This window comes from Pholcus phalangioides, unplaced genomic scaffold, assembly GCF_987345545.1.
Source record: "Pholcus phalangioides strain wild (caught in Gottingen) unplaced genomic scaffold, Ppha-v1.0 ptg000011l_1, whole genome shotgun sequence".
In the NCBI taxonomy this organism is placed as follows: Eukaryota; Metazoa; Arthropoda; class Arachnida; order Araneae; family Pholcidae; genus Pholcus; species Pholcus phalangioides.
This window is the reverse complement of record NW_028301604.1, coordinates 46,739,181-46,751,816: the sequence shown is the minus strand read 5'-3', so window position 1 is coordinate 46,751,816 and position 12,636 is coordinate 46,739,181. Positions and strand designations below refer to the sequence as shown.

Genomic DNA, 12,636 nt, shown 5'->3' with positions numbered 1-12,636 from the left:
TCGAAGATCTAGGCATTTTATATTTGGATTTTCCAACAAGCGAATCCACTAGATAGTGGCGATTCATATAATTCGTTGTTAAACGAAACTTATCAGCGATATCTTTGTAGATTTTTCGTACAGAAACTGTTTCTCATAGGATCTTGTTTCGAAATTTAACGGCAGAGTGTTATTTCTCTTAATTACCGGACTTGAATCGACAGATTTACAATTGAAACTGTCGTGCTCGAGTGTGTAAGAAAAGTTTTTCTTCGATGAAAATGCATCAGGGTGAGTTTGTGTATTCTAATTTTCATTATAGCAAAGGTTAAGTAAAATGCAAAGAATTCTATATTGTATGTGAAATTCATTTTTCCCGACGATTTCCTTATATGTATTTAAATTTTTTTATCACTATTCAAAGCAGGGCCGTGGCAAACATTATTTTGCCACCCCCACAACTTTAAAATTCGATAATTTTGTAATGGTATTCTTTGTTCCCACCTAAAACTGCCACCCGGGGCAGTTGCCCCCCCCCCCCCTCCAGTTACGGCCCTGTTCAAAGTACGAAATGAAATATTTTACTGCGGTATAAATTTTCATGATGATAAATTAATGATGTATTCGGTGCCCAAGAGCTAGTTACGGTCCTGAAGTTGGTGCATCTGACTGCGAGGAAATTGCTAGAACAGCCAAACCACTTTCTTGTGACACCCTTAGGAAAAATTTTCGAACTTTTCTCTAATTATTTTTTTCCTTAACCCTGATGTGACGCCGCCTCTGTGGCTCCATGGGTCTGCGTGAGTCACACCTCATTTGAGCCGCCATTGCCTATCGCATACTGAAAAAAAAAATATTTTAATTGTTGTTCCGCCCCCCCCCCATAGGATTGTAGAAAAAATCTATAACCAGTGCTCTGGCATGACTAAATACTAATTCAATTGGCACTATGATTAGTGCCGCAATAAATTTGGTTGGTACTTGCCAAACTATTTGAAATTTAATTTACTCTTGATGGCTCCACAGTCTACTACTATTGGATATAATATTTTTAGTTGACCTCTTCACAGTCAACACTTTCAGGCAGTGGCGTCGGAGCCGGGGGTGCTGTGGGTGCTCAAGCACCCACGATAATTTGTGGCACGCATCCGGGCACCCCCAGAATTGATTCAGAAATTAAAATTTCCGATATAAAACTAAAGACGAGCACCCACAGTTTCGAAACACTTCCGACGCCCCTGCTTTCAGGTTTTAATTATTGTATGTTATTCTGAAAGTATCCATCTACCTTAACCAGTCAGGTGGTTACGACGGCATATGCCGTTGCACCAATATTTAATCTAATTATTTCAATTTTTGAAAATTAATTAGTAATTATTTAAATTCTCACAATTTTTTGGTTGGTGATTTAAAAAAATGAGGAAGTCAGTTTAAATGTATTCATAAAAAATTTTAATCAGGAAAATTAATTTTATTAGCTTCAAACTTTTAATGAGGAGAAGAAGGGAAAAGGGAGAAATTAATTGGTCACCTGACTGATTAATTACCTTACCCTATCATAATTACATGCAAGTAAGCATGCATTGAAAGCATTTTGTATAAATTCAAAGATTTACGTAATAAAATATTTTCATAGATTAGGCTCGTAGCAAAAATAGTTATAAAGAAAAAAACCATGACTTGTTTATATAAGAATCCAATAATGAATTCTTAGAAATTATTACTAAAGTATGTTATCACGGGAAATAAAAAATAAAAAAATTAATTTATTAAGTAATGGAGCCGAAGAGTAGTAAATAGATGATGAGAGATATATATTGTAGCAGCATATAAACAGGGATGTCTCTTATTAAATCAGGAGTAAAGAGAAATATAATTGCAGAAAAGTTTAGGGAAAGAAAGAATGTGTTTCGTGTCTGTAAAAACACTCGAACTATAGTGAAAACTAATTTTTTATGCATTTTATCTAGCTAGGAACACAGTTGCGAATTTTCGGGATCGCTTCACTGATGCGGCTTATACGCCAAATTGACGCGTAACCAATGTCGTCTCGCATGGTGAGACTTTTGCCCCGAGGCTCAAGCCACCCATGGTATACAGAATTTATACAAAAATGTATTTGTTTTTTTTTTAATATTTATTTTTACAAATACGTTTTCAATAGGGGGAGGGCCCCCCCCCCCCGGTTAATATATCAGCTCGCCACTCTCGTTCCAGTTGATTACTTTAGGAAAATTTTTGATATGTTTCAAAATTTCCTCTGCCGAAGACTTATACGATTTTGGAAATTTCATTTCATTCCATTGTTCCACTTTGATGGGGGGTTTGCTGAGGTCTCGCTCATTAGTTTCTTCTTGTTCGGTCAGAACTGGAGAATTATTTTCGAAAACCGAGTTTCTTTTGTGCAGAACACGCTGATATCATAGGCGTAAACTTATTGAAAATGTTGGGGGGGGGGGGCTCAGGCTCTAATGGAACCTCGTTTATACGACGCGTCGTATAAATGCGAAAGCAGCACTGCAAAACGAACTTTTCCCGAAAATTACCCCCCCCCCCCACCTTTTTTTTACAGACGTTTCCGAAAAAAAAATTTGTGAAAATCTGTCGTTTTGATTCAAAATCTTATGCTTGAGAAGAAATATACTTATAATACTATCATAACATTACTGTTGCTCAAGCAATTCTTCAATTCAATAAGTCTCAAGCAATTTTACGGTATTCATTTCAAGATTTAACCGAAAAAAAAGTGTTATTTAAACGTTATGTAAAACGTCCTTTACTTGACAGAGAACACCGTTACAAAATAATCGAATGTGGGGGCGACAAAAATCCCAGTTACAGCCCTGGCTATCAGCATACCGTAGCCCGTTCAATAATTATTTCAGTACCTGTCAAAAGCCATTGAACACAGGGCCACAACTAGGGAGGAGCAGGCGGGTCTCGTGCCCAGGGCGCTAGACCGGATGGGGTGTAAATTTCATTCTAAAACCTCTCCTTCAACATTACAAGGGGGGCGTCAAAATGCGCGCTTGCCCCGGGTAACCAAACATCTAGTTGATTGAACCAGTCAATCATCTTAAATTTTATTACTTTTTCAGTAAAAAATATGCATGAGAAACTACAGTCGATCCCGCTTAGTTTTTCCGCTTACAACGTTTCTTCATGATGATTTTTTGAAAACCGTAAAACACTGTATTTCTTTCAGTGACACGTTTTTACCAATTGAAAAATTATGTGATTCGATTGATAGAAAAGGTATTTTCCAAAGACTTGGGAGTTCGAATCGAAGTGAAAACGTCGATTAATTGAAGTGTATACAGGCAGGGCCCTGGGTAAAGCAGGAATTAGGAGGCTCTTGCGACAAGAGTCAAAGATGTTAATTGGTCAGTGAATGTATGTTGTTTGAATTTCGGGGACTCAAAGTTATAAAGGCTTCATTTGCCCATGAAGAAATTAGGCCCTGTATACAGGGATAATGTATAGAAATGTATAGCAACTGAAGCAAAACCTCGTACAAATAAGTAAGGTCAGAAACGTAATAGGGAGATATATACAAAGGGTTCCATTACATTTTCCTAAATACAGTAAAATCTCCACAAATGATCACCTGTACTCAAACACAAATATGCATCAGTGGCCGCCTCTATTCGGCGTAAAATTTCTATGGTGGAGCCCCGTACGCTCTCCTCTTATATTCATTTATCGAATTTACTGATTTATTTTCTTCGAGTGGGTGCGGAGCCCCCGGGAAGTGTACACGGAGCACCGGTTGAGAACCGCTGCTTCAGTGAAAAGTTTCCCAAACTTTTTGTGTTCCATAGCTCTTCTTTAAAAAAAATTTCTTTCTCATTTCTCCCAACTCAAGCCCACCCATAGGATCCTATACTAAACCCATAGCTTCTATCGACCCTTTGGACAATTGCATCGACCCCTTCCCCCAGGGGTCGATATTTCACACTTTGGAAAGCACAGCTTCAGTGGCCATTCTTGGTTATTATACAACTTAATTTAATGATTCAACTATTGAAATGCTCTTTGTCAGCTGCAGAAGGTGCGGCCCCTTGATCATGAAAAAAAAAAAAAAATACATGGAATAAAAAGCCTGCCAAAGATCCCAGGCTAGAAGCCCTTCTCCAGTATGTGGGAGTCCATGGCCGTGCTTATAGCTCGCTGAGTGCCCCCCCCCCCCGGGAAACACGCCACTAGATGCCACGGACGGGCTGTAACTAGGAGTGAAGATCATTTTATTGTCGGGAAAGGGGGGGGGGGAAAGCATCGAAATGCCTCCTTGAGATCGACTGTGATGCCGCAAGATATTTAAAATTTCTAACAGTGCTGCGAACGTAAACAGGGTATGTAAAACCCCCTCTTTGCGGTCACCGGCTGGACAAATAGAAATTCGTCCGTAAAAAAGAATTGATCGGGAAAGGAGGAACCCTATTAAAACCTTGAGAATAATTCTTCATTTTGAAATAAACACAATTTTTTGAATAACATAAGTAAGAAATACTACATCCTTTTTAGAAAAATTCCCCAATTTAATTTGCAATGGAACATAGAAAAAATTACAGTATTTTCCGATAAATAGAGGTCGCATGCTGTAAAATGGCCGGAAAAAAGTGTTTGTGGAAAAATCGCCACTTTTTTTTTTTTACATGTCACAGCTTCGTGTAAGGCCGAAACTCACTGTACTGACGTGACGTGATTATTCCGAGTCTAGGTGTGGAAAACGTATCCATGCGATTTTTTTTTGGGGAGGAGGGGAAGATTGAGCCAGCTCTCCGAAATTAATAAGGGGGGGGGGGAGTCTCGATCCCATTGGCTTAAAACAAGTTACGACAGGTAATACAAGTTACGACTTAATGCACTTAACATACGACTTAATATAAGTTACGCTTACGACAGGTCCAAGCACTTCCCTGTGAAAAATCGGGGTCCTCGCGAAAGATCTGTCCAAAAGCCCGGTCCAACGGAGACAGGATCATTTTAGTCGTGGAGGGAGGGAAGAGTATGTAATTTTTTCACCCTCTCCCCACTAAAAAAAACGATCGAAACGATATTTTTCGTTCTTCCACACCCCCCCCCCCCAGAATTAGCAGTCCCGACAAGAAATCCGCCTGTGAAAACTGCCTTCTACCCTAGTTCCGGCCCTGGCTACCTAAGTGTTGGAGTACTGGAAACAGGGCTGGGAGGAGGGGTCAAATGTCTAGGGTGCCGGACCAGAGGGGGGGGGACGCAAATTTCACCTTTTAACCTCTCTTCAACATTTATTGAAATGCCGTATTTAAAATTTCTATATAAGAGTGCTGCTAACGTAGATAGTTTGAGAATCCCTGATTTATAAGGAGGAAATTTCATATTCCTAGTATTAGAATGCAATGGTACCCGGCTCAGGGGGCTTTGAAATTTTCCATTCATTTCTTATTTTCTTTTTTTTTGTGTGTTAATTTTATTTTACTATTATTTATTTGATTCCCCTCAAAAGCACCGGAACCTAGGAGTGGAGGCTATTTGAGCCCAAAAAATTTTGTAAGGTGGTTGAGCCCCCCCCCCCCCCCCAATAGTTTTCAGAAGAACAATGCAGTGCGTCCTCTGTTTCCTGCGTATGTGCTTCATTTCATCCCCGTATATAGGGGACGGCCAGCAACTTTCAGCGCTCTCTCCCCACCCAATGTTAATTTCTTCATGTCAGCGCCTCTGTTGTGGAGAACTTGTTAATAAGCTTAATCATTGTTCACTTTACCTCCTTCCACTTTTTTTCTTTTTTTGTGTTGTATCATGTCCCCATCCCCAAGGGTCACACTCAACAAAAGAAGGAAGAGATTCTGAAGAAAAGTAAAAAAATAAAATTTCGAGCAGATGGATTTCTACTATTTAAAGAAATTTTTTGTCAAAAAGTTTTTTCTGAGCCAAGTGTGAGAAACATATCCACTCGAATTTTTTTTTTTGGGGGGGGGGGCCGAGCCGGCTCTTCTAAAATGTTGGGGGGGGGGGGCTCGGGCCTACGGGCCGGATACAAGTTTACGCCTATGTTCTACCCCCACCCCCAGTCAAATTTTGTTGTAAAGGGGCTCGAAAAATGTTTCGGCATCGATCCTCAAGATCTGTTATGAATGGGCATTTAGAATGCGCTTTTTTTCCCAATATTTTTCAAAAAAACATTGGGGGGGGGCCTAAAAGTTATTGGTCCTCCCGCATATACGGGACTCATGCGTGTACGAAGGAGAGGGAGAATGCATTGCACAATGGTTTTTTTCAGTAATTACTGGGAGGCTCAGTCCCCTTACAAAATTTATTGCGAGGGGGGGGGGTTCAAATGGCCTCAGCCTCTAGGTTCTGGCACCTATTCTTTATAGAGTGTAATTTATTTCGGTTTCAATATCATTGCTTCCCAATTTTCAACCTCCCCCCTCACCATGCATCTTTGGGCTTATTTTCATGTCGGCGCCATGGCCGTCCTCCGGTCGCAGTGAACAAAAGAAGAGACACTCCATCGAGAGACACTCAGTTTTTGCCACAGGCAAAGAAGAAAGAGCCCCCTCAACACCTCAAAGAATCTTCCTCTCAGCCGTGCCTTCTGGCAGTAAGGATCGGAACCGATGGAGGGTGCAATTGGGGATTGAACGGCAGGGAAGAAATGAGATAAACGTATTGTCATGGAACAAGAAAGCCAAAGACCATCCAGATTTTTTAAAAGAACTAAAATTTTGAGCAGATTGTTTCCATTAACCAGTTCATAATTAGGACAACTTTTGGTTAAAAAAAAATTTTTCATCATTGCAAAATGAATAAGCCATATTCATACGAATTTTTGGGGGGGCTGAGCCGCGTCTTCAAAAATGTTGGGGGGGCTCGGGCCCATGGGCCCTATAGAAGTTTACGCCTATGGCTGATATATTTTAAATTTAATGTCGTCGGGCAGAGTGCTATCAAGAATTTTTTTTTCATTTCCCGATCTATTTCCGACAACTGAGGTTCTTGAATAACGTGACGGTTATATCTTGCCTCTGGCCCGAGGACCACCTTCTTTGCAAACTCCATTATTTCCCGATAATGCTAGACAATAAACTAAGCGCGGTCGGAAGTAATATTCCAAGGAAACCGCTTCCTTTTTGTAGCAAGACGCGTTTTTTCTTGACGAGAGGTAATTTTTTTGAAGCAAGTTTTCTAAGAGCGGCTTTGTGTTTTTGAAGCTTAGCTTTCTGTGACTTTGTTACTGGAATGTTCCCGCGTAGCAGATTGAGCGCACATTCACACAAGATTTTAAACTTCTCATTCGTTAGTTTCTTTAGCAGCTGTTTTCTTGGGCATTCGCAGAGTGATTTTAAGAGTTGTTGCCTCCGCAAAGACATCTCGTGAAATAGTCGATCGAAACGACAAGTTCAGTCTTTTAACCACTTTGCATAAGCTTCAGCTTTTGCTAGAGCACAATGCTTGCGCATTCCATAGTGATGAGAGCAATGTTGACTCGTTTCAGGCAGATCGGTCACGTTAGGACATAAAATGCAATCTAAATCTATTACTTCCAATCCGTATTGTTTTTCGAGCATTTGACAATTGCTGTAACCCTTAGAGTAAACAACATTAAACTTTTTAACAAAGTCTTTCAGCGTGGTTTCGAGGGTATGAAAAGGTAGATCACCTCTCTCCCACACTACATTATGCAAATTATGTGTGAGCCATTTCACTTGATGTCGGTTTCTTGCATTCAGTTGCGAGAACTCGTACGGTGCTCGATAAATTCCGTGAAAAGTCTCGCCGCAGTTCAAATTACAATAGGGCAACTCCTTTATCACAAATGTTCCGTCAGAGAGTCGGTAACCCTCAACGTCTATTCGGCTGTCATCGTGATAATGGGTCTCGATTCTTTATCGACGGGGTTGATATACGTATTGAGTTTGTGTTGGTAACACGTTAGTGCGCAGTCGCATTTTCTCTTCTGTCTCCTGACGCAAATCTATCAATAGATAAGAATACGAATCTTTCGTGGCATCGTTATAGGCCTCTAAAAAGAATTTCAACTTCGAGGGATATAATTGGCGACCTAAATCACTCACTTGGTTCAGATCTCTCCTGTTCTTAAACAGAAATATATAGTGGGCGTTGAGTGTAATCTCACGCAATCAATTATGGAAAAAATTTCGCGTAATGAAAAATACCGATAGATTTCTGTGATGACTATACTTGGTGAATAACTTGGCCATCCTCTGTTCTCCCGAAAGTTCGCTTAAAAGGTCATCGAATATCAGTAGAGCATCCGTTATCCCTTCGAAATCGGTGTCGTCCCTGAATTCCACGTTATCAATCTCGTCATGAAGTTGTTGAGCTTCCCCGTAGAACCATATCACTCGCTTGGGCTGTGGTAAGTTTTTCCCTATCTTCTAAGAATTTTTTTAAAAAGTATGTTTTTCCCCTTCCACTGGCACCAGCACAAACTGCCGTGAAAGGGTGATGTAACTTTAACAGAGACATGTTAAATAATGACACGATTTTTTTCATGTAAGTGGTTTTTATTGAACAAAATTTTTCGATACAAAATTATACACTCGCACGTCATTATGCTTACTGAATCGCGAAACAATTGCTTTCATGCTTTCGCCCTTACATTTACAAAAAATATAATATATAACGTAATGTCCACACACTTTGCTGTTGACCGACTGCAGCGCCACATCGTTGTAGGTGAGTCGTTTGTATTTGCTCAGAAATGAGTTGATTTTCCCATCCACGAATTGTGAGGGCGGTCTTCCAAAAGAGTCAAAAAATTCAGCTGTCACGTTGTCGTGCAGGTATATTGCTAACCAGTGGCTTCCTTCCTCTGTATGAACGTCGGTGTTAACCACGAAAGCAGCTGGATACTTGCGAACGCCGTTTGGTAAAGTGTCGCTTGCGAATACATCTCTGAATATCTGCTTTGTGACTGGATTTGATGTCAATGCATTTTTTATCTGCTCGGAGTCCATTTAACTCGAGAAATCACACAAAACACTTCTAGCTTTGGTTATCGCGATCGAGTATTGAAACTCGCCGTAGACTATCACAGAGATGGGTTTTTGAAGAGCTTTGGAAAATTTCAGTTCGACGCGCATATTTCCTTGTCTGAGTAGATGTAAATGTCCGCATTCATTCTGGTCGGGAAGCAGAGAGAAACAAAATAGTGCGTATCCTCATTTGAACTCTTCTCTCGTCAGATCAATGCCGCGATCTTCTCCAGATCTAAACAAGTTGTTGTACGCTCTTACTATGTTCCCCGTCGTGAAATTCGGCTCCAAAGCTTTGTGAGGGACCGGACGGCCATCGACGTACACAGATATGAAATTCAAGTCGTAATGTTTGAATTCAAAGGGGTTAGTATTATATGTACCGTTATATGCCTCGTTATCCACTAGCCCGATCACGACTCTGTTTGGCATCGGTCCCAGAAAAACGTTGTCTTGCACAAAGGACACGTTTCCTTTAGCAACGGAGTATACTTTACAGATCACTCTGTTGATCGGATACTTTGCCGTGGTTTTTTTCCAGAGCTTTAGCATGTTCTATAGCCACAGCAGGACTTACTTTCACTTTTCGCACGAATAGGCTAGCGTAGTCTATCACTACGTTGTAATCCTCTGCTGCGGCCACTAAGCAGAACGAAGGTTTCGTGCGCACCAAACGCACCTTCATATCAACGAGATTGAGCAAAAGTCTCTGTTGAAAAAATAGCGAGCAGTGAGGTCTTCCCATCAGATCGTATGATCGACTCTTAGCGATGTATCTACCTCGTTTTTTCATTCCTTCATTGTTCTCGAGATTGTTCATGTAACCAGCGGTGTCTTTGATATAACCCTCCATAGCGAGGGGTCCATTTTTAGCGTCCTGGCCATAATTCAGCAGAGTCTCAATGTAGGCGCGATAAGTGTAAAGGTCCCTACACACGCTCAGTTATACCTGCGCACTTATGCCTGTACAGTCCAACTGTGCAGGCATAACTGAGCGTGTGTAGGGGCCGTCAGTTGACCTGCGCAGGCGACCTGAAGGGAATGGTTTTTCGATTCGGTATAACTGTACAGTTATGCCTGCGCAGGTATAACTGAGCGTGTGTATGGGCTATCAGGTATAACTGTGCAGTTATTTTTTCCCGCTTTCTTATATTCGCCCTACTTTCTTCCCTCTTCTTTTTTCACTGATAATGTAATAGAACAATAATAACTGAATAACATGTTTTGGAGAGGGATTCCATTTAATTAGAAGAAAATCTTCTAATGGCCTAATTTTCACGATATTTTCTTACAATTTCATATCGAATAAAAAAATCGAAATAAAATTTTAGAAATATTTCGACCATTGTTAAAATTCGCAATTTTGTTTCTGAAATCACTCTTTTCAATAAATTTGCCCGAAATTATGCACCGAAACACACAAACTCTGTATTCAAATAATGTGCTATGACTATTAATTGTTTATTGATTATTTAGAGAAGAGGTTTTTAACCAGGGTTCTTGGAGATTTTAGAGGCCCCGTATATAACGTCAGATTATTTTAGTATTCTTTCACATGTAGTTCCTTTAGAAATCAAGATTCCTAGAAATCAAGCAGGTGTTTATACGAGTCAGTTAATGTTTGCAATTGTTTGCAATTTCAAACGCCGGATTCCCACTCCTTTCTTGACCGAAAACCAGCAAGCATCAACGGGACAAAAATCACTCACGGGAAAATAATAAATTTATTATTTTCTTTTACATGTAATTTTTAATGAATCTCATTGAATTTGTTTTTTGAGCACATCTCGTCAGATTGCAACGAATTTCAACTTTCAGCTCAAACATTGAAAGAAAAAATTCAGATGAAATTACGCTAGTTTTAAACGTAAGAAAACAATCGCAAAATTCTGAGAGAGAGATATATACGATTGATAATATAATTATATCATATATTGAGTAATACTATTAATATACATACCATAAGTCAATTTCGAATTGACTTGAATTAATCTTAAGAGGTCGCGCGAAAAATGCATTGTTTTCTTTCAAAGAAAAACACTACGTGAGTTACCATAAAAATTTTCCAAGTCAAATTTTTTTTTTTTTTAAATCGACGCTATCGCGGGAAAAAAATTCTATCAAACGATGCTGGAGGAGCATGTATCCCTTATCCGTATATTCAGAGGAGAAACGACGCTCGTTACAACAACCTCACGTTATAGCGATCATTCACCAATCTTTGCACCACGTTACCCGTTTTTTTCTTTTTTTTTGAGTCAATCACTTTCAGTGCCATAACCAATCCAACTACACCCAAAGCATCATCTGTGGAAATCATACTAGAAAATTCCGAACTTTGTAGACTATGTGAAAAAATCCGAACTGATCAAAAGACCTCGAAGACAGATATCGAAGAACGAAAATATCCCCACAGATTGCCTAAAACCGGTTCCAGAAGCTTCGCCTGCACAGGTATAACTGAATGGTGTGGATGCATCGAACCGTTCAGTTATGCCTGCGCAGTTATAACTGCGCAGGCATAACTGAACGTGTGTAGGCCCCTTTAGTGTGGGAAGAGTTTGTGATGTTCCGACCTTTCAGAGTGATGTCTATCTGAGAAAACAATGAATGTAGAAGCAAATTTACTGGTGCGACTAGCTCGTTTTCGGGCAGTGGCGTATCGTGTCCTTTCGTCACTCGCACCCGAACATGTAATTGGGTAGCAGAAAGGTCCATGTAATTTTCGGCTCATCCAGTCACGTTGAATTCCAAAGGAGCACCAACATCCTTTATGCTAGATAGAGGTAGAAACTCGATCCATTCACCTCCTTCTATTGCGGTCTGTGTGGGTGGAAGCGAGAAGAGATCGACTTCGCTTTTCAGGCATTCGGACGAGTGTTACATTATCATAGCCATGTTAATCGAAAATGTCGGGTGTTGACGCTTTCCTCACTCTCTTGCGAATGACTCTATTCTTCGCTTTACACTTTCTTTTATGACCGCCTAACATCTCCTTGAGCTTTCCAGAGGCTTTGTCTGTCAGCAGCATACCCGCTTCTTTCGCTCTCTCGGTTGTAGCCGTTCTAGCGTCTCTTCCCTGAACCAAATTGTTGGCGAAATCTACACCAGAACGGAGCACTTGTTTGCCAAGAGCTCTCGCACCGCTCTTAAACAGGGGAATAGCTGACCTGAAAAGAAAGCCGAATATAGAACCGATACCATATCCGCGCTGCAGATTTGAACCTTGATAATATGAGAGTCCATGACCGGCTTGATTGAGGTAGTGGTGCGTCACGCTATCGACGCAACATCTATATTGCTTATACGGCATTTTCACAAATGTTTCAGTCGGAAGTGAAGTTTCACTATCACCTTTCCACGCTCGAATGATACAAAACGTCCCGTGTGCGTCTTTATATAAATGTGAATCGTCTCGAAAGTTTTCCTCGCAAGCCCAACGTAGTGATCCCTTTCAAAAGAGGCGTTAACGATCTCTCCGTCTTGACCCGTAACCTTGACAATTTTTAACAGTGGCGAGTATATGTTTCCAACAGCCTGGGGTTCAACGATATCACAATATACGTATAACAAGCGAAAGTCTAGTTTAACGTCCGACACTGAAACATCTTCGAGGAGAGGACCCTTTAATTCACCAGGTTCGAATCCCAGGATTTCAGCTATGCCGGAGTGAAGA

General features: G+C 40.4%; 1 protein-coding gene across 1 annotated transcript in view; it reads right to left on the bottom strand.

The window, feature by feature from the left end:
• Positions 1–12,636, bottom strand: part of LOC149080488 (uncharacterized) — a 60,678-nt gene that overhangs the window by 37,880 nt on the left and 10,162 nt on the right. The gene's annotated exons all lie outside the window — the stretch shown is intronic.